Raw genomic sequence first — 23,972 nt, forward strand, 5'->3', positions numbered from 1 at the left:
GAGATTCAAGTGAAAGAAACAAACAAAGACATAAATAAATGGGAAGTGGGGAGTTGAGAGAAGTGAAAATGTTAAAGGTGCTTGGAGAGAAAATATGGGGTGCTTTCCAAATTTAGACTGGGAAGCCAGAGAGGCCCTCTCCGAGCTGATGTCAGAAGAGTGAAGGCAATAAATTCAAGAATCCAGACTACTGTGCTACCTGACATATATAATAGCCAATCTTGACCATCAGAGTCCAAAATATTTTTTCCCCTCTTGAAACAATGGATGGCACTTACTGTCTCTGTACGCACTTGTAGTTACATTTTCGCAGGTATCCTTTCTGTTCATTTAGATTACAAATGTATCCAGCTTCTGGTAGAATAGAAAGCGCTGGATTAAGAGACTGTAGGCCTAGGTGGTAGTTCTGGCTTTGCTCTTACTTTACATACTGGAGAAGTTGTGTAAACTCTCCAGATCTCAGTACCTGTAAAATTAAGAGTTTACATTAGAGGATATCTAAAGTGTTACTGAGCTTTAACATTTAAGTTCTTTAATTATTGGTCCGTTTTAACAGAGTTATTGAGGAGCTATTGTGCTAGGCTCCTAACCTATCTGCAGGGCACTGGAGGAATTGAGATGAAAGAAAGAAAAAAGGCACAATACGTTCATTTAAGATATTTAGGACCTTGAGGAAGAGACTGGGACACTGATGACTTAAATATAATGCAGCATAGAATTTCCTCTGTTTCTGAACTTTAAACTACTATTATTGTCCCTCCAGGTGTGAGCAAAGTCCCCCTCTTAGTAAAGGAACTTAACTCGCCTGCCACCCACAGTTGGGGCAAGTGGTCATATCAACTAGACACTATTGCATTGGATTTGAGGGCTATTAGATGAGAGGTGGCTTTGAGAACCTAAGTTGTTTGTAGGAAAATAAGTGTCTGTATGCCAGGGTAACGGGAATCGAAGCTAAAATTTGCTTTGTTCCACTTGGAAGAGGATGGGGGGGGAGTGCCGGGGGGGGGGCGGTTGTCAAAGATGCTTTTGAGGGAAGTTTTGGAGGGCATTAATGTCTCAGTTGAGTTTTGAAGGAAGAATAATAAGGAGGTCTATTAGTTGGCTAATTACCTTACATATTAGCCTTCAGTTGCAAAATAGACTACCCAATTAAAGATGGATTTGATAAGAAGTACAATAGTTGTTCCACATAATATAAAATACAGAGGCAAGGGTTTAGTTCAATGGCTTAAAATGTCATTGAAGTGCTTGCTTCAGCAGCACAGATATCAAAATTGGAATGATACAGAGAAGATTAGCATGGCCCCTGTACAAGGATGACACACAAATTCATGAAGCCTTCCATATTTAAAAAAAAAAATCATTGAAGTCTCAAGATCTTCTACCTTCTGTTCCATCTTCTTCAGAATATTGGGTTTTGTTCTTAAGCTTTTTGCCCTCGTGATTGCAAGATGGCAGCCAAGTCATTTGGCATAGTATTTTAAGCAATTGTACATAAAAAGGCTGAAAGGGACAACTGTTCTCCAAATCCTTTTTATTAAAGAGAAGAACTATGCTCTTCTTGCCTTGCTTCCTCCATTTCTCACCCCTGTCTCAGTAGAGTTCCCTTCGGATCCCAGTGGTCATGGCAGGCTGCATGTTCGTGCTCCAAATGCAAGGAAAGCTGGGGGTAAAAAAAAAATATCTATATCTATATCTATATCTATATCTATATCTATATCTATCTGTATATAAATATAAGTATATATTTGTATAATTTAAATATATTACATATATTATATATACATACATATATAATATATATACCTATATACATATATATATAATATATATACCTATATACATATATATATATAATATATATACCTGTCATTTGCAGTCTCCATATGACATGGCAGATTCTGTCCGCTAGGAGGAGGTGTATGTGTGAAGCAGGGAGGTGATAAAGGGTGTGGTTGCTGGGTCAGCCTTCAACATCATCTTCAAAACAGGAAAAGAAGGTGTGGGGAGTTATTAATGGATCTCATAGTCAGGCTCTGGCACAATCCTTTGCTTTCTGAATTATAGGCATTCAACTGATATTTGTTGATTGTAGGATCATTGTCATGGGAATGGAAAATCAATGTCAGGTCAGGCAAGTGAATAGTAAAATAGGTTATTCTTTCCAGTCCAAGACTGGATGAAAAAATTTTTAATTTTGTCACTCAAATGGGTAACTGTTGATATTTCTCCTGGGTGGGTAAACTAAAATATTAATTCAACATCAGGAGAGGTGGTGATGGTTTTACAAAACCATGTCTTATTTGGCAACAGTTATATAATCTAAAAGCAAATCAGGGACAAACCTGAGTTAAATGGAAAAAGACCAGATCCTAGGAAGTAAGAGTTTATGGAAAACACCATGTGTGAAGTTCTAATGAAAAAAACAGAGTGTAAGATGGCCCCAGGGCTATGGAAAAAATTCGGTACATCCTAATAAAGTACTTAGTGTCTGTTGATTACACATGGAAACTCACAACAAGGAAGAGGGCATGAAATTAGTCTATTTGAAAAAATTGACTATGTAAACAAGCAGCCATTAACATGTTTGAAAAACTTCCTTTGCCTTTCTCACAAGTACAAACAAAGCAGAAAGCCAAAAAGTTGTCTTCTGACTATAGCAACAACAAAAAAGAATACCACATAGAGACTGACAGAGACATGAGTCATCGTGTTAAAGGGGGGTGGATTATTTTAAATAATTCATATGAAGTAATGCAGAGAGACTTCAAAATTAGTATGAGCACGTTGTAGCACACTGATCCTTTGAAATGACTCCTCGCATTTCTTTTTAAGTCCGTTAAACCCTTCTGCAGAAGAGCGAGAGCTTGCCTGGAGACTGCAAAGCATTAGAAATGAAATAAAAGGTATGGAGTTATTTCCCACTGCTCTTTCTTGGAGGAGATGGCTCCATTTTTAAATGACTGAGGCTATTTGACTCTAACCACAATATACTTTCAGTGTTTTTTTCATCTGGAGTTTTATTATTTTGCTCCACTCCACCCTATCCTCTCATGAATACAAAGGCATGCCCTAACACGGGAAAAGGGGCCACACAGGACCATTGGCAGTTGCCTCCTCTATAAACGCTTCTAATTTCATAGCGGTATGCTGTATACCATAGTGTGCTGTACCACATTTCTGCTGTAAAGTTTTCTTCCCACCTAGACTGGATTCACAATCGTTTTGGAGTTGTGGTATGCTTTTTGTTAGTCAACTTTTTTTTTAAGTTTATTTACTTTGAGAGAGAGAGAGAGAGAGAGAGAGAGAGGAGGGGCAGAGAGAGAGGGAGAGAGAGAATCCCAACAGCACCGAGGGGCTCGATCCCAGGAACCATGAGATCATGCTGAGCCGAAATCAAGAGACACTTAACCGACTAAGCCACCCAGGTGCCTCTGTTTATCAACTTTCTCACATCACTTAGATTTCCTAGATTCCTCCAGGTCGTTGGAGGTAACGATGTCATTTCTGCACTTCTTTGGGCATCTAACGAACCCTGGTGCAGTGGCTGTTCCTCAGGAGTCTGTGTCGAGTTACATAAGCAGCTTTTACGTACACACAGGTGTCTACTTGCCCTGGCACAGCAAATCAGAATCTCTAGGGCTAGACTTGGCGAACATACCTGGAAATACATCTTTGAATTATTCTGATGTACAGGTCTGGTTTGAATTATTAGTCTCTTCAAATCGAATTTATCCTCAAAGAAAAAAAAAAAAAAGCAAAAGAAACCAAAAGAAAAAAAAAAAACGAAAAGAAATAGAAAGGAAAGCGAAACTTGCATAGCCACTTTCTTGCATCTGACTCCCATGACACCTAACCGGAGTGGCAGTCCTGGGAATTGGCATGGGATAAGGGCTAAGAGATCAACTCCCTGGATTCAAATTTCTGCTCTGCTGTGTGACCTGCATCAAATTAAGTAGCCACTCTATGCCTTAGTTGACTCATTTTACAATGAATATAACAATAATACTTGCAGTCATTTGGGGGTTAAATCATATATTACATATAAGACTAAAACTGATAAAGTATTTGCTGATAGGGGCGCCTGGGTGGCGCAGTCGGTTAAGCGTGCGACTTTAGCCAGGTCACGATCTCGCGGTCCGTGAGTTCGAGCCCCGCGTCAGGCTCTGGGCTGATGGCTCGGAGCCTGGAGCCTGTTTCCGATTCTGTGTCTCCCTCTCTCTCTGCCCCTCCCCCGTTCATGCTCTGTCTCTCTCTGTCCCAACAATAAATAAAAAACGTTGAAAAAAAAATTAAAAAAAAAAAGTATTTGCTGATAGACTAGCATAAAGTATTTGTTCAAACAGTGCCAGCTATTATTTCAGGCTGCTCAGAGGCTCAGACTTGAAGTTAAATAGTATGTCTGATTTTAAAAAATGAAAAAACATGAGTGATTGTAAGTAAAGGTGTTTTGTTTGATAGATAGAACATTAAGAACCTGAGATACAAAGCGGGATTTTGTTTGGGAACCATGGTATTACAAATGTTGGGGCCATATTTTAATTAAGTAATTATCTTAGCATTGAGAATGCCAGAGTCCCTTTTAATGGCACTAATAAAACCCTAAGCTACCATAAAATGACATCTAGAAATTACTGGGTTGGATAATTAAGGATGGTGTTATTTCTTGCAGGCCCAGAGAACTTGGTCATTCATTTATTCACTCACTCAACAACAATTTATTGAGCTGCTAACATCTGCCAGACACTGTTAACAGTAAGCATATAACCCGTGCTATGCCTTTCTGAAGCTTTCTTCGGGACCCTGGGAATCAGAATGTGCAGGACAGAGACTACCCTTCAGGAGAAGGATGTTTGAACTGATGAACTCTTTTTTTTTTTTTTTAATTTTTAAGTTTGTTTATTTATTTTGAGAGGGACAGAGACAGTGCAAGTGGGGTAGGAGCAGAGAGAGAGGGAGAGAGAGAGAATCCTAAGTAGGCTCCGCACTGCCAGCCCAGAGCCCAATGTGGGGCTCGAACCCACGAACCATGAGTTCAGGCCGAAACCAAGAGTCAGACCCTTAACTAACTGAGCCACCCAGGCACCCCTGAACTGATGAATTCTGATGGTGGTTCACCCGATCCCCAGAGCTGTGCTGTTTCCATTCCTTCCAGAGGTATGGTAATTTGCTTTTCTTTTGATTTTTTGAGCCACTCAGGTCCTTATGATAAATTCCTTTATTTACGCAAGCTGGCAAGAGTGTTTTTATGGCCATTATGCCCACTCTGCTAAATTACCTAAAGAGTCACTTGATAGTGTCGTCTGATCATGTCCAAGTTTTGTGATGGTGCTTTAGACCAATGATTTATTTTTAGTGAGCTCATTTTATTTCACAGAAACTGTCTGTAGGTCACTAGCCAACTGACGTTTTATCCTCAACAAGCTAAGTCCACATCCTAATCTCAGCATTTGGGAAATATTTTTCTTTGTCTATGTGGAAAGAAAAATGTGAGCCACAGATTGAATTTGCAATCTTCTGATGTCTGAGCTACTAGAATTTGTTATGGAAATAATAGTTTTGTTGTAAATATGAATTTCATAATAATTTCCATGAGTATTATCTACCATCGGCAAATAAGGAAATTTGCTGTTGTTGGTTAGCTTTTAAAAATAGCCATGGACGAGATGATGGCCGGCATGTGACGCCTTAAATAAGCAGCTATCACCCTGCTCAAGGAATAGTAAGTTCTTCCAGTAAAGAGAGAGGATAAATCAGAGAGCAGAGGCACCGCCTGCATGGGCACAGATCTATGAGGCTTGCATAGTGATTTCAAGCACAGACTCTGTCCTAGACTCACACCCTTGTGACTTCACTGTCATTCCATATAGAACTTGCCAGATAATAGTAACATTCAACAGGTTGGTTAAATGATTGAAGTTGAGTTCAGGCTCCACTGTCTGATTTCCTTGATCAGCTCAGTTGATCATGCTAAGCCTCAAGATCCTCAGTGGGATCCTTAGAGTGGGACAAAAATAGTGTCTGCATTCTGGCTGAAAAGGTTTAAGTGAACTAACACTCAGATGACAGTCATAGAGACATTATAAATATTGTCATTCTCTTCTCCTTGTAGGTAAGACTGAACTTTCTCATCTCTTTTAGAGTGCAAGTGACTGACTTTAGCCAATGAAATATGAGCATAACTGGCATTTGTTGCTTCTGGGAGAAGTCTTTAAGAGCCATTGTTGGGGCACCTGGGTGGCTCAGTCAGTTAAGCGTCCGACTTCGGCTCAGGTCATGATCTCGTGGCTGGTGAGTTCAAGCCCTGCATTGGGCTCTGGGCTGACAGCTCAGAACCTGGAGCCTGCTTCAGATTCTGTCTCTCTCTTTCTCTCTCTCTGCCCCTCCCCTGCTCATGCTCTGTCTCTGTCTCTCAAAAATAAGTAAACATTAAAAAAATAAAAATCTATTAAAAAAAGAGCCATTGCGAGTCTCATTGTCTGCTTCCAAGTAACATCAGCATTCCAGATGGTAGCCTCCCCATTCACTGGGGTCCTTAAGTGAGGGTAGTATGGTGCTGAGCCCCCAGCTCATCTGAAATAAGCCTTTGTTGTTTTAAATCATTGATATGTTTGGGGACTATTTATATCTACCACATAAGCTAGTCTGGAACCAAATGTAAAGCCCTTAGTAACCTGTCAGTTTGGATGAGAAGCGAGGTCACAGGGGTGATTAGCTTACTCATTTAACAAAAGTTTACTGATTATATCCTTTATGCCACACGTGATGAATTCCATGGTGAGGGCCAGATAGAGTCCTTATATCCATGAGCTTCTCGATTTTGCTGAGCCCACTCACTACCATTCGAAAACTGAGGAAAGCAATCAGAAAATTTCACATCCCTGTGGGAGAGGAAAAGCTATGAAAATGGGCTGGCCAAAACTCTTCATACATGGACGTAAGGGCAAATAATAGTTATGCCTGACTAAGATCTGACGCGTATAAGGATGTAACCTGGTCGATATTGGTTCTGGGCATGCCTAAAGGTGCCATCCTGCCTAGCCAATAGCACCATTATTGACTGATGCTTCTGCTCTGAGTTCCCTAACACAACATGTCACTATTGCACTTAGCAAAATGGCCCTCCTTTATAGAACTCATGCCTCATTCATCTGGAGGAACTCACATTCACCAAACCAAAATAAAACCAAATGTTTACCCTCCTGATCTACCACCCATCCACTCTGGGTGTGTTAGACCCAGCTGAACTAGATTCTCAGGCTAGATTTCTTTAGAAGTTGAGAAGCAACAAATCAAAGGGGTGTTTACTTCGTTTCCTTTCTGGAAACAAACGGCATTTGGTGAAGCATGGTGATGATGGGTTTCCCATGGGTTCCTAAGCTTTGCGGTGTGGGGCTTCATTGCACTGAGGTGGGAAGGCAGAGATCCCTGTTGTACTTTTGCTGCCACATGAGAAGGAGTATTGGTGGTGTTGGACTTTGAAACTCAAGACAGAACACCCTTTCATATTGAATCCAGCAGGGAGAAGCTTGGGCAGAGATGCCACAGCCCTGGCTGCTACCTAGCAGAGGGCTCTGGGGCTTCCAGGGTTTTTTCTTGGTACCACACAGAGACACAGAGGCAGGTGGTGGCCGTCTTCTTCATGCCCAGGAGAACTCTGAAATGAGAGACGCGATTTTTCTGTACTCCTGATGCAGCACTAGGCAGGATTGGTGACGTGGTGGGGGTGGGGGGAGACAAACAAAATACATTGGATTGAGATTCATATTGCTTTAGTATAAATCCTGACCTTCCTACTTATATGATGTGTGATCTAGAGCAAATTGTTTGATGTCTCTGAGCCTCAGTTTTCTTACTGTAAAATAGTAATATCAACACCTATTTGATAGCTGGTGTTCAAAGAATTGAGTGAGATAGTATATGTTAAACATTTAGTAATGTTTGAAGCATAGCGGACTCTCAATATATGTTTGTGCCTTTTTCTCTTTCCTTCTTTCTTTTAAATTTATTTATTTATTTTGGGACAGAAAAAGACATTACTTCTTGGCCTTTTGGCTAAGATCAAGTGAGAGAGACAAAGACAAAATGAGCAAAGGAGGGCAGAGAGAAAGGGAAAGGGGGGGGGGGGGAGAGAATCCCAAGCAGACACTGCACTGTTAGCACAGAGCTCAATGCAGAGCTCGAACTCACAAAACTGCGAGATCATCTCTAAACCATGAGATCATGACCTGAGCTGAAACTGAGAGCCAGGTGCTTAACCCATTGGGCCACGCAGGTGCCCCTCCTTTTTCTGGAATTCTAATTCAGGTTTAACTAAGTTCTTTTGTTCTTATGTCTCTGGGAGCTTATCAGAAAGCACTGTGGCTCTCTGCATATGTTGTTTCACATACATATTTTTTCATTCTCCCAATAATTTTATAAGTAAGTACTAAAATTATGCTCATTTTATAGGTAAAGAAACTGACAAAGAGATTAAGCAACTTGACCAGTGATCACAAAGATAATACTTGTCACAGGGATGGCTTGCACTCAAGTCATTGGACCTAGAACCCCCTCTCTTCATAGTCCTTACTACTTCTTTGACATTTGCATGGTTTGCATGGAGCCTGAAATCTGTAGTGGCCAAAGATCAAGCCAGGTTAGCACTGTCTCTGTCTGCTACTTTTCCTACTTCCACTGCCATTAGAAATATCTTGACCTAAAGTCAACTCTAGACATGTTGAACCTTCACTGGGAAAGGGGGAGTTGTGTACGTATTAGGTTGAGTGTAGCCCCTTTATTCTGTGGGACTGGGACACACATTTTAAACTTGGTAGGGCCTCTGACAGGCAAACTAAAGGGGAAAAAAAGATGTGTCTGCTATCTACCCATCCCTCACCTGCAAACCCCAACCCCATCCTGGGGATGCTGATCGGCATGGAGTACACCCCTCCTTGCAGGTTCCCCTCTGGATGGTTGGGTTTCTCTACTGAAAGTCACAGCTTCTCACAAGGTCTAACTCTCTTCTGAGTTCCATTAGTCATGCCATCTCCTCATTTTAGGAGGTCTAGGACTGGTAAAAATATCAGGGTGCTGCACATTAGGGTAAATGATGCTTTACTATACCTCCCTCAATTTAGCCTAATTTCTTGATAGGACCTTGAGTGACACAATAGATAGTTCCAAATAGTATAAGAAAAATATACCTTCTTGTAGATAAGGACCGTCAATATCAGTTTCTTTGCCCATTACCAAACCAAAGTCCTCAATTGCACTGTATCCATTTAGGATGGTTTTTCTCTTTTAAGACTATCCTAAGTAGTAATTTTCATTTGGCTTTTCCTATATACAAAAAAGTGTTGGGAGCTGGTGCTGTGGACACAATAATTTTTGATAGAACTTAATTTCAAACAACTGCCCAGCTGACCTTCAGAAGTAGTAGAATATAATTGGTTTCATCTGCTTGGGTGCTGTAACAAAATGCCATAGACTGGGTGGCTTAACAAGAATTTATTTCTCCCAGTTCTGGAAACTGGGAGTCCAAGCTGGTGCCATCAGGGTTGAGTTCTGCTAAGGGCTCCCTTCCTGGCTTGCAGATGTCACTTTCTTGCTGTGTCCTCTCATGGCAGAGACAGCAAGCTCTGGGGTCTCTTCCCCTTCTTATAAGGGACACTAATCCTAGAAGCTCCACCTCCATGATCTCATCAAAGACCAGTTAGCTCCCAAAGGCTTTATCTCCTAATACCGTGACATTTGGGGTGAAGGCTTCAACATGGGGATTTGGGAGGACCCAAACATTCAGTCCATTGCAATATTGTAGTGAGAACAATGGAGTCAGATCTCCTCGGTTGAACGTTTCAGTAGTAGCACTTGCTAATTGTTTAATCCCAGTTTACTTAACCTCTTTGTACCTCAATTTCATCTATTAAAAAATAGATCTTGCTTAGTGGAGTTATTATAAGAATTAAATGAACTAATATATGCCCATTAGATATTCCTGAAGTTGTTTGTATGTGAGGTGCCTCAGGAATACGGGTGAAAGTAAACAAAAACATTGAAATGCTCTGAGTGATAGAGGACCAGGCAGCATTCCTTTAAAGTGACATGGAAACTGTAGACACCTTGTTAATATGCTAATTATTGTGCAATATTGCTTCGCAAAACAGAAAGCACATTTCACAAATTGTCCTGGAATGATTTCATATGTATGTGTCCTTGCCTCACCTCCTAGTGACTTCTTTCTTTTTTTTTTTAATGTTTACTCATTTTTTGAGAGACAGAAAGAGAGCGTGAGCAGGGGAGGGGCAGAGAGGGAGGGAGACACGGAATCCGAAGCAGGCCCCAGGCTCCGAGCTGTCAGCACAGAGCCCAATGCGGGGCTCGAACCCACGAACCATGAGATCGTGACCTGAGCTGAAGTCAGATGCTTAACTGACTGAGCCACACAGGCGCCCCACCTCCTAGCGACTTCTGCCAGAGAAATATAACACGTTCCAGGGAAGCTGTTGGTGCCTTATTCAGTAATGTCAGAGTATCACCCACATGTTAGGATAAAAACTCCTAGAGGGGACGGTCACCAGCTTTCAGATACTTCTGTCTCACACTGCCGTCTGAAACCAGACTTCCAGCCTCTCTTATCTTAGGATGAGTTCCTACTTTACTGCCTCCCACCCCCACTCCCAGCTCATCCCCTTATTAGCTCAAGAACTGGTCAAATTAAATGAATGAATCTTCCTTGACTTAGGATGGGGTTACATGCCCAAAAGGCCATAGTAAGTTGAACGTACTGTTAAGTCGAAAATGCTTTTTCTTTCTTTTTATTTTTTAAAGTAAGCTCTGTGCGCAACATGGGGCTTGAACTCACAAGCCTGAAATCAAGAGGCACATGCCCTAACGACTCAGCCGGTCAGGCACCCCTTGAAAACGCGCTTGATACACCCAACCTGCTGAACGCCATGGCTTGCTTAGCCTGGCCAACCTTAAATGTGCTCCTACTACTTACATTACATTACAATGCTTACAGTTGGGCAAAATCATCTAACACAAAGCCTATTTTATAATACAGTGTCGAATATCTTATGTCATTGATTAAATACTGTACTGAAGGTGAAAAGCAGAATGGTCGTTATGCGTACAGATAGGTTGTCAGTGGAGGGGTTATTTACCCTCATGATGAGGTGGCTGACTGGGGGCTGCACCCTGCTGTCCCTGCCCAGTATCACAAGAGAGGCTCGTACCCTCCGGGGACTGGGCAATGATCCCAATTCAAAATTTAAAGTACAGTTTCTACTGAAACTTAGCAACTCAGATACCACCTGTTTTTGTTTTGTTTTGTTTTGTTAAGTTCATTTATTTGTTTTGAGATAGAGATAGAGAGATGGGGATAGGGGGCAGAAAGAAAATCCCGAGCAGGCTACATGCTGTCAGTGCAGAACCCCACACGAGGCTCACACTCCAACTGTGAAATCATCACCTGGGACGAAACCAAGAGTTGGAGGCTTAACTGACAGAGCCACCCAGGCACCCCACACTTCTTTTGTTAATACTATTTGTGTGTCTGTTTCCTAACCCCTCCTCACAAAATGGCACCTGATTGGAGACTTGAAACTTTTAATTTATTACTTTGTGGCCATATTTTCTTGAATGGAAAGAATTATGTTGGGCTTATAACTAAATTTTTGACTTTACCTTTCATTTATTTGTTTATCTTCATTTCCCACCCAGCCCACTCATGAACTGGAAGAAACCAGAGACTCTCAGTAATGGATTCTGAGCCCTTCTCTGTAGCTTCTCCTGGTTTTACTCAATCCATGACCCTCAGGGAATTAAGTAAAAAGCTATTTTCATGCTTTACTTTCTTCTTTACTTTCCAGGGTTTTCCTTCTTTACTATTTCCCAAGGAGAATGTGAGAATGAGTTGCATAACTTCTGAATTTGTGTACCCAACCTGGGCCTTCCCTTTTTTTTTTTTAAACAATTTTTTTTTTTTAATTTATTTTTGGGACAGAGAGAGACAGAGCATGAACGGGGGAGGGGCAGAGAGAGAGGGAGACACAGAATCGGAAACAGGCTCCAGGCTCCGAGCCATCAGCCCAGAGCCCGACGCGGGGCTCGAACCCACGGACCGCGAGATCGTGACCTGGCTGAAGTCGGACGCTTAACCGACTGCGCCACCCAGGCGCCCCTGGGCCTTCCCTTTGACTCTAGATTTAACATCTACTTGGAAATGTCTAACAAACATCTCAAACTTGGCACATTTAAGCTAAAACTTTTATTTCCAACATGTACCCTCTTCACCGCCACCCCCCCCCCAAAGGTCAAATATAAGATAAACTTAACAAAAACGAAACAAAACAAAACAAAAACAAAAAACTTTTCTTCTAGTTTTCCTTAGGTCAGTGAACAGGAACTTGAATTGCTCTGGCTAAAAAGCTTGGCATTAGCCTGGACTCCTCTTTTTCTCTTATAGTTCACGTTTGAAACATCAGCAAAACTATGAGCTCTGCATTCTGAATCGATCTTCTTCCCTACTACACTAGCCCTATTCCAGGTTACTGGTGCCTCTCACCTAAATGTTCTCCCAGCTTTTATCTTTATCTCCTTTATTAGTTATCTGTTGATGGATAACAAATCACCACAGTCTGTACTGACTTAAAACAACCTACATTTATTATTTAATAGTTTCCGTGGGTCAGGAGTCTGGACAGAGCTCATCAGGTCCTCTGCTTCAGGGAATCCAATAAAACTGCAGTCAAGGTGATCCAGGGCAAAGGTCTCATCTGAAGATACGACTGGGAAAAGATTCACTTTCAAGCTCACGTGACTATAGACAAGGTTCAGTTCCTCAGGGGATGTTGGACAGAGGGCCTCAATTCTTATGTGGTTGCTAGTCAGAGGCCACCCTCATCCACCCTCCTTTGCCACATGGACTTCTCCAACATGGTTTCTTTCTTCATCAAAGTGTGTAAGTCAAGAAGCCACTAGATAGTCTGCTAGCCAGATGGAAGTTACAATTTCATATAATCTAATCATGGAAGCAATTTTCCCATCATATTTATCATATTCTGTTGGTTAATTCAAGTCACAGATCCTGCCCACACTCAAGGGGAAGAGATTATATAAGAGCATGAAGGAGGCAAGAATCATTGGGTGCATCTGAGAAATTGCCTACCACATATTTTTAGTTTATTTTTCATGCAATGGTCAGAGAGACCCTTTAAAGCACAAATCAGGTTGTGTCATATCTCTCTTCCGAACCTTCCAGGTATTTCCTATTTAACTCATAATACACTCCAAATTCTTCATCATGACCTTGTTCCATCCATATCTCATCTTAAACCACTCCCCCTGTATTCTCTTGTCCAGATGTACTGACTTCCTTCTGGTTTCTCAAATCCACACAACACTGTCCCATTTGGGGGGACTTTGCACTGTAAATTATTCTGCCTGGAGCCCTCCTGCCCACATACACATATGGCCTGCCCTTCACTTAAATCAGTCTTTTCCTTCAATGTCATGTTTTTAGAGAGGCCTTTCTAGACCATGCTATTTAAAACAATAATTCCTGGGGCGCCTGGGTGGCTCAGTCAGTTGAGCGGCCGACTTCGGCTCAGGTCACGATCTCGCAGTCCGTGAGTTCGAGCCCCGCGTCGGGCTCTGTGCTGACAGCTCAGAGCCTGGAGCCTGTTTCGGATTCTGTGTCTCCCTCTCTCTGACCCTCCGCTGTTCATGCTCTGTATCTCTCTGTCTCAAAAATAAATAAACGTTAAAAAAAATTAAAAAAAATAAAATAAATAAAAAAAATAAAATAAAATAAAACAATAATTCCTTCATTGCTGTCTCCCTCCTTACCCTTCTTTATTTTTATTCCCAATGTTGTTTTTTAACCACATAAAATATTACATACCACATTTAATTGTCTGTTTTCATCATTTAAATTAAAGCTCCATGGAGCAAAGATTGTCTATTTTGTCCATGCAATATACATAAAATGACCTATTTGGTGAAATAAAGGGGATGTTAGTTAGAACAAATGCGAGCACTACAGAAGGAGAAAAAAGAAAGCACAAATTTCTTCTAATAATTATCCTGTAATCATCCAAAAGAGGAGACCGACATACTATGTTCCAATCACTAGAGAGAGGTGTATCTTCCTTTAATTAAGATGCGAATTCCTTCAAGGGCATTCAGTTCCCTTTACTGCTATCTCATCAAACAGCTTTCTATCACTAATTCAGTTTTGTAATTGCCTTGTTCTGAGGAAAGACTGTGAATAGAGAGCTAGTTGTTCATTCTTACTGTTCTCAGTATCTCCCTTAGTAATTAGTAAAGCGACATTCCTGTTTATGAGGTAGTATCAGAGCTAAAATTTAAGTAAACTCACAGAATCGAGTTTATGAACTCAAAAGCCAAGGACTCAACTCTTCACTGTAATCTTCCTCCAGTGGGAGGCGGACGTGATCAAACACATCCGGAAAAGTCATCCAATTTTAACTACTGCTATCATCCAGTATTCCAGGGAGACATGGACATTTTGGGAACGGTTAGATTTCAGTTCATATTTGTTTAGAAGCAGCAATTGCAGATCTTCAGAATTAACCTAAAGGAGCTGAAGGTTTATGGTTTGTTACTGGGAGAAAAGGGAGACATTTCTGAGGCACTGACCACAAAGTTTACTTTTAATGGGCAGATTTTCATTTAGTGAACTGCAGCAAAACAGAACAAAAGTGCTGCAGACATTTTTCTCTCAGTAGCTACCTAATAAAGCCTAAACTGGCCAACTTCCATGCCCTTCAGGGTTCCAGAAATACAAACAGGAAGTTAACATTTCCATAGCAATAACAATTCTGTAATAAAAGCTGAGGAGAAACAATAAAACAGAAGGTCAGGATAAAAGCAATTTACATTTATTAACATCCTAACACTACATCAAAATAGATTTTACATATTAAAATGGAGTCAGAGTATAATTAGAAAAGCATTTGTAATCAAATGACATTTTTTTCATTTGTAGGCATGACTGCTCTGGTCCTGTAGCAAGGTGCAGATTTATATAGCATTTCAAGGTGCAGATTTATATAGCATTTCTAGATTCCCCCAACTTGTAAATTCTGCTGTGTTATCTCATGGATTATTTTGCCTGCCCAAGCAAGTTTCTCTATGTCAAATAAAAGCTTTATGATTCGTTGTGTTGTTTGTTTGTTTGTATTTAGTCCATTACCATGAGACACTATATACTCAAATTAGTATAATGAAGGTAGTGACTTGAAGCAAATCAAATGCATTCTTTCAGATACACATGGAAGCCAACAGGATGACAGATTGTCCTTTGGGCACGGACATAGCTGGTAACTGGTAGTTTCCCCAATTTCCCAGTGCTTGGATCTTTCTTTCCCAATGATTAAACATTCTTTTCCTCTAACTATGGAAGATGGAGGCGATTTCCTAAGAGAATGAGAAGGTACTTCAACGTTGTATAGAAGGATGAACTGAATGCCAATGTGAGAGAAAAAAGGACCTTCCAATCCCCGGGTTAAGATGAGTGACCAGGAGATGATGATCCAGGACAGAACAAAGAGAAGACAGTGTTCAGTCTGTAAATCTGGAATTTATTATTGTAACCTTGAACTGAGCAAGCTTCCATGGCCTTCTGTCCTTGTCAGATGATGAACTTGTAAGGCAGATAACATAGCTAACAATTGGAGCACTGATTCAAAACATAGGAATCCCTCTCATTGTGACAGAATCTTTTTATCAGTTGTCTTTTGTTGTCAAAGTCCTGTAATTTTAGTGTACTGAGCATTTATAGAAAATTGTGTAAGAAATTGTGTAAATGGAATGTTGCCTTCTTATGGTTCCACAAATCATTTTAGGGTCAAATATAAAATCCCAATCTTTAACTAGGGCAATTAGTAGAGGGATTTAAGAGCTGGAGGGACCTAGAAGTTTAACATGTACTTTGATTTTACAACTTACAAAAGAAGTTGCATGAAGGCCACTCATTTCAAGTTCACATATCTAGTCCAGCACAGAGCCAAGGATGGAATATGGTCCATTATTTTCTCATTCTAATGCATATTTTAATGCAATTTTAATTTCTGGCTTCATAATTCAGGTATTTCAAGGGAAATCACAAAATATCAATGTTGTCAAAGGAAGTTGTAATGCGATTAATTATATTAAGTCAATACGATGTCAAAACTTTTCACGTTAGAGGACTTTTGCATTTTATCAACTCAGAAAATTTGAAAAGTTCTCAAATATCCAACTCAAAAGTTTCCAGTTTTCAGAATATTTTACTTATGTTCTCCTAAGACAGTTCTTCTTCTTATTTATCACCTGAGGAGCCACAGAACGAGTTGAATACTTATCCAACACATGGTAGTCAATCAAACATTACATAAAAAGGATTCTTTTGCCTGAAACCTTCTATCTCTTCCAAGATAACCATTTGCATTTTTATTTGTTCCCAGGCTATTGTTTTTATTTGAATCAGCTCTATTGAAGTATGATTTACACACAAGATGCATACTCTTTAGTGTACAGTTGAATAAATTTTGATAAATATCTACACTTACGTAATCACCATCAAGATCAAGATGTAGAATAAATACATTACCCAAGGAAGTTTCCTGGTGCCTGATCTCAGTCAATCTCTCCACCCTGGCCCAGGCAGCCATTTATCTGTTTTCTGTAACTGGGGATTCATTTTGCTTCAATATAAGAAATTACAAAGTAAGTACTCTTTCATGCCTGGCTTTTTTCATTCAGCATAATTATTTTGAGATTCATCAATGTTATTCTGTATATGTATCAGTAGCTTGCTCCTGTTTATTTCTATGTAGTATTCCATAGTATGGATGTACCACAATATTTATCTTCCCACTAGCTGTTAGACATGTGGGTTGTTTCTAGTTTTTTTATTATTATGAAAAACATTCCTGTGGAAATTTACCTAGAAGTCATTGTGTGATCATATGTTTTCAACTCTCTTTGGTAAACACCTAGAAATGCAATTGCTGAGACATATAATAAGCGTCTATTTAACTTTATAAGACACAGCTAGACTGTCTTCCAAAGCAGCTGTATGATTTTACATTTTCCCCAAAATGTAGAGAATTCTATTGCTTCAAATTCTTGGCACCACTTGGTGTCATCAGTATTTTTTATTTTAGCTATTCTAATGGTTGGTAGCGACATTTTATTTAAGCGGTGTTTTTATTTGCATTTATCTGCTGACTAATGATGTTGAGCCTCTTTCCACGAGCCTTCTAACCTTTCAAATATCTTTTTTATTTTTATGATGTATCTGCCCAAATCTTCTGCTCATTTAAAAAAATTTGGATTTGGAACTCACAATTGACTTAGAAGTGTTCTTTATGTCTTCTAGATGATAATCCTTTGTCAGCTTTTGGCTTGTCTTTTGACTTCAATGATGGTTTTGTAGAATGTTGAATGGAATCTTTATGTCTCTTCTCAAATTCATACGTTGAAATCATAATGCCCAAGAGGTTATGCGGTTGTACCTTTGGGAGTAGGTTAGGTCAAGAGAGCAGAGCTTTTTATAAGAAATTAGTCTCTTAAAAAAGAGGCCTAAGAAAGCTCTCTTCCTCCTTCCACCACGTAAAGACACAGTCAAAAGATGCCGCCTATGAGAAAGAGGGTCCCCAATTGACACCTTATCTGCCAGTGCCATCATATTGAACCCCCAACCTCCAGGACTGTGAAAAATAAATGTTTGCTGTTTATAAATCACCCAATTCGTGGTATTTCTGTTACAGTAGCCAGAATGTAGTAAGACACCATGCTATTGTTTTAAGAACTGTGCCCTCCTCTCACAGATCATTATCCTATTTAAAGATACCCTTGGTGGGGTGCCTGGGTGGTTCAGTTGGTTAAGCATCCAAATCTAAATCTCCTCTCTGGTCATGATCTCACGGTTTGTGAGATTGAGCTGCACGTTGGGCTCCGCACTGACAGCCAGCTTGGGATTCTCTTTCTCTCTCTCTGCCCTCCCCCTCTGTCTGCATCCCTCAAAATCAATAAATAAACTTAAAAAAATATATCATGTGGTTATTGAACCTTTCAAAATATGGCTCTCATAAATGACCACAATCCTAGTAGTTATTTCTTTTCTTTTTAAGTGTCATAAATATATTACTTCATTACAGAAATATGTACATAAAACTCAAGAATCGGCACTGACTGCTCAGGTCATGATCTCATAGCTCATGAGTTCGAGCCCCACGTCAGGCTGTGTGCTACTGGCTCAGAGCCTGGAGCCTGCTTCTGATTCTGTGTCTCCCTCTCTCTTTCTCTGCCCCTCCCCCACTCATGCTCTGTCTCTCTCTCTCTCTCCTTCAAAAATAAATAAACATTTCAAAAAATTAGAAAAAAAAATTAGTTGACCATAAATGCATGGATTTATTTCTGGGCTTTTGATTGTATTCCACTGATCTATGTGTCTATTTTTATGCCAGTGTGACACTGCTTTAGTTACTATAGCTTCGTGATAGAACTTGGAGTCAGAGAATGTGAGATCTCCCACTTTGTTCTTTTTAAGACTGCTTGAGATGGGTGCCTGGGTGGCTCAGTCGGTTAAATGTCAAACTTCAGCTCAGATCATGATCAGGTCATGATCTCACGGTTGGTGAGTTTGAGCCTCCTTCGAATCCTCTGTCTCCCACTCTTTCTGACCCTCCCCTGCTCATGCTCTCTCTCTCATTCTCAAAAATAAATAAATATTTAAAAAATTGTTTTAGCTATTTGGGGTCTTTTATAGCTCCATGCAAATTTTAGGACTGTTTGTTTTATTTCTGTGAAAAATGTCATTGGAATTTTAATAAGGATTGTATTGAAGAAAGGAGGATGGTCTGAATTTCTCCTTCCTCACAGTAAATTGAAGTGCAAAATTAACATTGATGAATATGTAAAAGTACAAATTATTTCTCTCCGCAAAACCTTTATTTTTAATGTTTATTTATTTTTGAGAGAGAGAGCGTGAGAAGGGGAGGGGCAGAAGGAGAGGGAGACATAAAATCCAAGGCAGGCTCCAGGCTCTGAGCTGTCAGCACAGAGCTCAACACAGGGCTCGAACTCATGAACCACAAGATCATGACCTGAGCCAAAGTCAGAGGCTTAACCAACTGAGCCACCCAGGCACCCCTCTCCACAAAACTTTTAAATGTCATGTTAGGAGATAGAGCTTCAAAGAGAAATAATTTGTGCCTGGAACGCAATTTTTCATTTAAACACAATCTTCATTTTGAAGAGACAACAAGTGGCTGCAATATGACCGTGCTGGCCTTATGCCCACTCATGTACCACAAATGCCACATGAAACCATGAAAGGAGCCACATCAAGGCAGATTAGACCACTGAGAACTTCAAGGAAATCATGTCAGCCACACATGATTTATCTGTGGACCTTTGTCAGAAAAAGCCAGCTGAGTGGCCCAGAGCTAATGGGAAAAGTCATCAAGTTAGAAGTCATCCTTTGAAATGACATGAGGAAGCAAAAATGTAAAGAGTCTGGAAATGTCATCAATTTCATGTACTTGGGCCTTTCTTTTAGGGAATGAAAAAAAAAGCATAATGTTGTTTAGTGTACCTTAAGGGCATTATTATTCTCTCAAATTGGACAACCTTTTATTTTCTCCTTTCAGCCCAAGGGAAAGAAAACTTTTTAATCAGTATGTTTTTATTTTGTACACATTGATAACATAATAAATATTCCCTTTTTGGCATTTGAATATTTCCGGAACTTCACATACCTCGTTTATGATCTGTAAGTCAGTGTTGTGTGGTTTGAGGAGTGACTGGGCTGTGCAGCCACACTGCCTGGAATGGTATCCTGGCTACAACAGTGAATTGGCCGGGTGCCATTTGTCACCTATTTACTCTCCCGTGCCTTGGTTACCTCAACCTGAGAATAGTTAACTAGTACACATCTCACCAAGTCATTGTGAGGACGGAATGACCTCATCAATGAGTAATCAAATTTCTCACAACCCTCCTTAGTCCAAATGAACACCAATAAGGAATAACCTTTAAAAGCCTCATGTCAACCCCATGAAGTAGATCCTCATTCTATGGATAAGGATCTTGAGAGGGAAAGTAACTGGCCCACGAGTTTACAGATGATGGATAGACAATTGTGGAGACAGGATGCCAGTCCAGCGGAGTCTGGCTACAAAATGCCCACACGAAGCACTCATTGAAATAGAGTATTTTGTAACCTGTTCCTTTCACAGTCTTTTGAATTTACATTTGGATATAAACTCTAGAAAGGCAGGAGCAACTATGCCTTCCACTTGGTACAGGTTTTTTGGTGTGACCCAGTTTAGTGTCCTGGAAATACATGGCAACAATTGCTGAAAGAGAGGAAATCGACATTTATAAAGCACTTACGAAATATCTGCCAAGAACTATGGCCGGCTACTGAGGTAAATTACATTTATACTTAATCTTTACCATACTCTCAAGGGGCAGGTGTTAATATCCCTGTTTTACAGATGTTTTACAGATGTTGCCTAGAGGATGACTTTTTTCTTTCCTCAGACTATGTTTTCTCCTTATGGAACGAACACAGTAATTGAGAGCAGGATTTTAAAGACAAATCAAACTTGGTAAGAAACGTGGATCTGCAAAGTGAGGGTTGCCAGAGTTTGGAAAGGGGAGGGGAGAGGGATGGGCAAAATGGGTGAAAGAGACTGAGAGATACAGGCTTCCAACTGTGGAATAAATAAGTCATGGGAGGGGCGCCTAGGTGGCTCAGTCCATTAGGCGTCTGATGTCGGTTCAGGTCATGATCTCACGGTTCATGAGTCTGAGCCCTGTGTTGAGCGACCGCTCAGAGGCCGGGGGCTGCTTTGGATTCTGTGTCTCCCTCTCTCTCTGCCCCTGCCCCCCTCACACTCTGTCTCTGTCTCTCTCAAAAATAAATAAACATTAAAAAAAAAGTTTGCTAATAAGTCACGGGAATAAAAGGCACAGCACAGGAAATACAGTCAATAATATGATGATAGCGTTGTATGGTGACAGGTGATAGCTACGCTTGTGGTGATCACAGCAGAGCCTATAGACTTGTGGGATCACTAAGTTGTACCCCTGAAACTAATGTAACATTGTGTGTCAGCTGGGCTCAAACTTGGTTCTGCTACTTACTGACGTGCATGATTTTGAGTCATTAAACTTCTTTGAATTTCATCTGTAAAGTGCAAATAGTAAATACAGCCTCTGTCGGTTGACAATTATGTTAAATGAGGCAATGTATTTAAAGCATTCTACTAGAATCACAGTAAGCAGTCAGTAAATGTTAGTTATTATTATTGTTGTTACTTTATTATCACTATTAACATGAGTTTCAATACAGTCAGCGGAAGTGAAAGGACCTTTGTTAAACTTAAGCCTGTCAGGGTCTGCTTTAATGTGAGAAATATCGTCTCTAAAATGGAAAGGTTTTGGGGGGTCACTTATACAGGTAATCAGTTTCTACAACTCCATTGGATAGCACCTGTCCAAAATACTCATTATTTCAGTAAAAGAGTTGGTAGAACTGTTTTAAATAAAACAGTAAAAATATTAATTCCTAACGGGAGTGTTGCCTCTAAGTTTATCTGCATGTGATGTGCAGATAGAAATCTGTATGCAAGGAATGTTTCTTCTCAGACTAAAAGATCTGTCCTCAAAAGGGACTGGGAAGCTAAACCTATTGAGATTTTATCATCATTTGGTGATTACACTTCAGAAGTTCAAAATCCCTAGGGGAGGAAAACTTCACATATAACATTTTAATCTCATTCTGCTTTAGAAACTATGATCAACTACCTTTTATCCAGAATGATCAGTGCATTGAAAGTGCTAGTTATAACCAAATAATATTTGTCAAATGTCCTAAATTAAATTCTAGAATATACATATCAAATATTATACTGTAAAGAGAATACATAATGTTAGGATTTCAGTGAGTAAACTGTTGTCTTTGACTGTTCTGAAACCACTTTAGATTCATCATTATGAACCTTAATTATCATGACATAAATTTCAGCATAAAGTAAAGATGACTTTTGCACAGAGAGAGTAGTTCCAATTTGGACCGGGCCATGCTGGAACTTTATGGATTCCCTCTGCAGGGAAAAGAAAGGCTGCAGGATTGCTTGCCTGGAAGGTTGCAAAACAGATGTTAGCATAGGATGAGTTGTCCCAGAACTGATGTTTCCCCAAGTGATTATACGTGTTTCCTAGGGCTGCCATGTCATAGACCACATACTGGGTGGCTTAAGACAACAGAAATTTATTTCCTCCAGTCCCAGGTCAAGGTTAGGGTCAACTTCTCCTGACGCCCCTCATGGGCTTGTAGACGGCCATCTTCTCCCTGTGTCATCCATTACCCAGTCTTCCCTCCATGCATGTCTGTGTCCAATCTCCCCTTGTCATAAAGACACCAGTCACAATGGACTAGGACCCACCCTAATATCTAATTTGCACCTAAAATAGCTTCTTTAAATACTCTATCTCCAAATACAGTCACCTTCTGAGGTAGTGGGGTTAGGACTTCAGCACAGGTCCTGGGGAGGATGGGGCACAATTCAGTCCATAACACCGGTTTTATAGGAGAAGCACTTGGGGTCCTGGTTAGAGATTCAGAATCCCTCAGCTCCTCTACTGAAGAATGACTCATTAAGTCAAGGGAACTGCATTTTTAACAAGTGTCTGATAGGAGTTGTTCTTTTGCAGATGGCATAAGACCTATTTCAAGCTGGATCGACCAAAACGAATAACTGAGCATTTGGAGAGTAAGGTTTTAGGTTGGATCAAGAGCCTAAAGGGTACCATAACCTCATTCTATAGTGTAAATGATGCCATAATAGCCTGGCTTCTCCTTTTACATTTCTTCCATCTGCTTTCTCGATGTTGTCTCCACTTCTCAGTCCCCGTGTGTTTGGAAGATGGCTTCACCCAGGCCCTACATCTTCAGAGGTTCATATTTAGCGGGGTTAAGGGTAAATCGGATTAACTTTTTTACCTGAAAAGTGGCAAAATGAGTGTCAAGTGGCAAAAACAGACCCTAAGTAGCAAAATAGAGAAGGGATAAGAATACGTGAATTTCCAGGCTTTGAAGGGTAAGTTGTCACGTGATCTAATACAAAAGATACAAAGTATACTTGGTATAATTGTAAGTCTACTTTAGCAATTGACTAATAATACTACTGTTGATTTAGTGCATATATGTGTATACGTATATGCATATGTATATGTGTTAGCCTCTATGCTGATTGCTTCACATGTGAAATCATTTTCATTGGTTTTATTATGGAATTAGGTTTCATTGGTTTTATTTCATTGGTTTTATTATGACAGCCATGTCGAGGATGAATAGGAAGTACTATTATTTATTAGCATTATCAACATGCACTAGAAAGACTTTAGTTTGCAAAGTTGCCTTCCAAATTCAAATAATGGTCATTATATCTCCTAGCACTGGCCACAGATGTCTTTGCAAGGCAACAAGTTATTAATTCAATGTGGGCAAAAAGAAAAAAATTAAAAGAGTCTAAAAATGCTTATTTATTCCCTACTGAAGCTATGCATCCTACCATATAACTAGGTCACTTGATGACCTTACCAACCAGCAGACTGAGAAGCCTAACAAATAATGCTACAAAGCCAGCATTCAGTGTGTGTTGTCCTTATTCAGCTAAGTACATTTATTTTACTACTGAATTGCACCAAAGTGTAGGTAGGTCTTTCCCTGGAATTTGAGCAGGATGCTTGTGTCCTTTTGCTGAGAAAATGCATATAAATGCCCGAACCAGTTTAGTGGTCTTTACCAAAAATAGCTTGGCCTTTTGACTCACCCAGGCTGCCAGTAAACTCTGGTGTGTTTTTTTTTTTTTTCCCCTTCTCCACAGATAGGCTAAATCTAGTCACATCACGTCAGTGCATTCCAAATTGGATGCAACATTGAATTTGTTTTCGTTTGGGAATCCTTG

At 40.1% G+C, this 23,972-nt stretch overlaps 2 long non-coding RNA genes and 1 other non-coding gene across 7 annotated transcripts; 2 read left to right on the forward strand and 1 right to left on the reverse strand.

Moving 5' to 3' along the window:
* Positions 1-295: 295 nt before the first annotated feature.
* On the reverse strand, positions 296-19,879 carry LOC122234995. Of its 4 annotated transcripts, XR_006213029.1 has the most exons (5): positions 19,752-19,879; positions 7,309-7,699; positions 1,867-1,980; positions 1,587-1,663; positions 296-466 (listed from the first exon to the last, which is right to left on the reverse strand). It is a non-coding gene; the product is annotated as an uncharacterized LOC122234995 (long non-coding RNA). The 4 variants fall into 4 exon arrangements; XR_006213030.1 differs by lacking the exon at positions 296-466 and having other exon boundaries at positions 1,560-1,663; positions 7,309-7,657; XR_006213031.1 differs by lacking the exon at positions 296-466 and having other exon boundaries at positions 1,560-1,663; positions 7,562-7,699.
* LOC122235192 lies at positions 1,245-1,351 on the forward strand. The gene has a single exon (XR_006213318.1). It is a non-coding gene; the product is annotated as a U6 spliceosomal RNA (small nuclear RNA).
* A 131-nt stretch (positions 19,880-20,010) lies between the features above and the next one.
* On the forward strand, positions 20,011-22,946 carry LOC122234958. 2 transcript variants are annotated; one of them, XR_006212968.1, is made up of 3 exons: positions 20,011-20,423; positions 20,493-20,606; positions 22,717-22,946. It is a non-coding gene; the product is annotated as an uncharacterized LOC122234958 (long non-coding RNA). The 2 variants fall into 2 exon arrangements; XR_006212967.1 differs by having other exon boundaries at positions 20,539-20,606.
* Positions 22,947-23,972: the final 1,026 nt, after the last annotated feature.

The sequence above is a fragment of the Panthera tigris genome, chromosome F2, assembly GCF_018350195.1.
Source record: "Panthera tigris isolate Pti1 chromosome F2, P.tigris_Pti1_mat1.1, whole genome shotgun sequence".
Classification (NCBI taxonomy): Eukaryota; Metazoa; Chordata; class Mammalia; order Carnivora; family Felidae; genus Panthera; species Panthera tigris.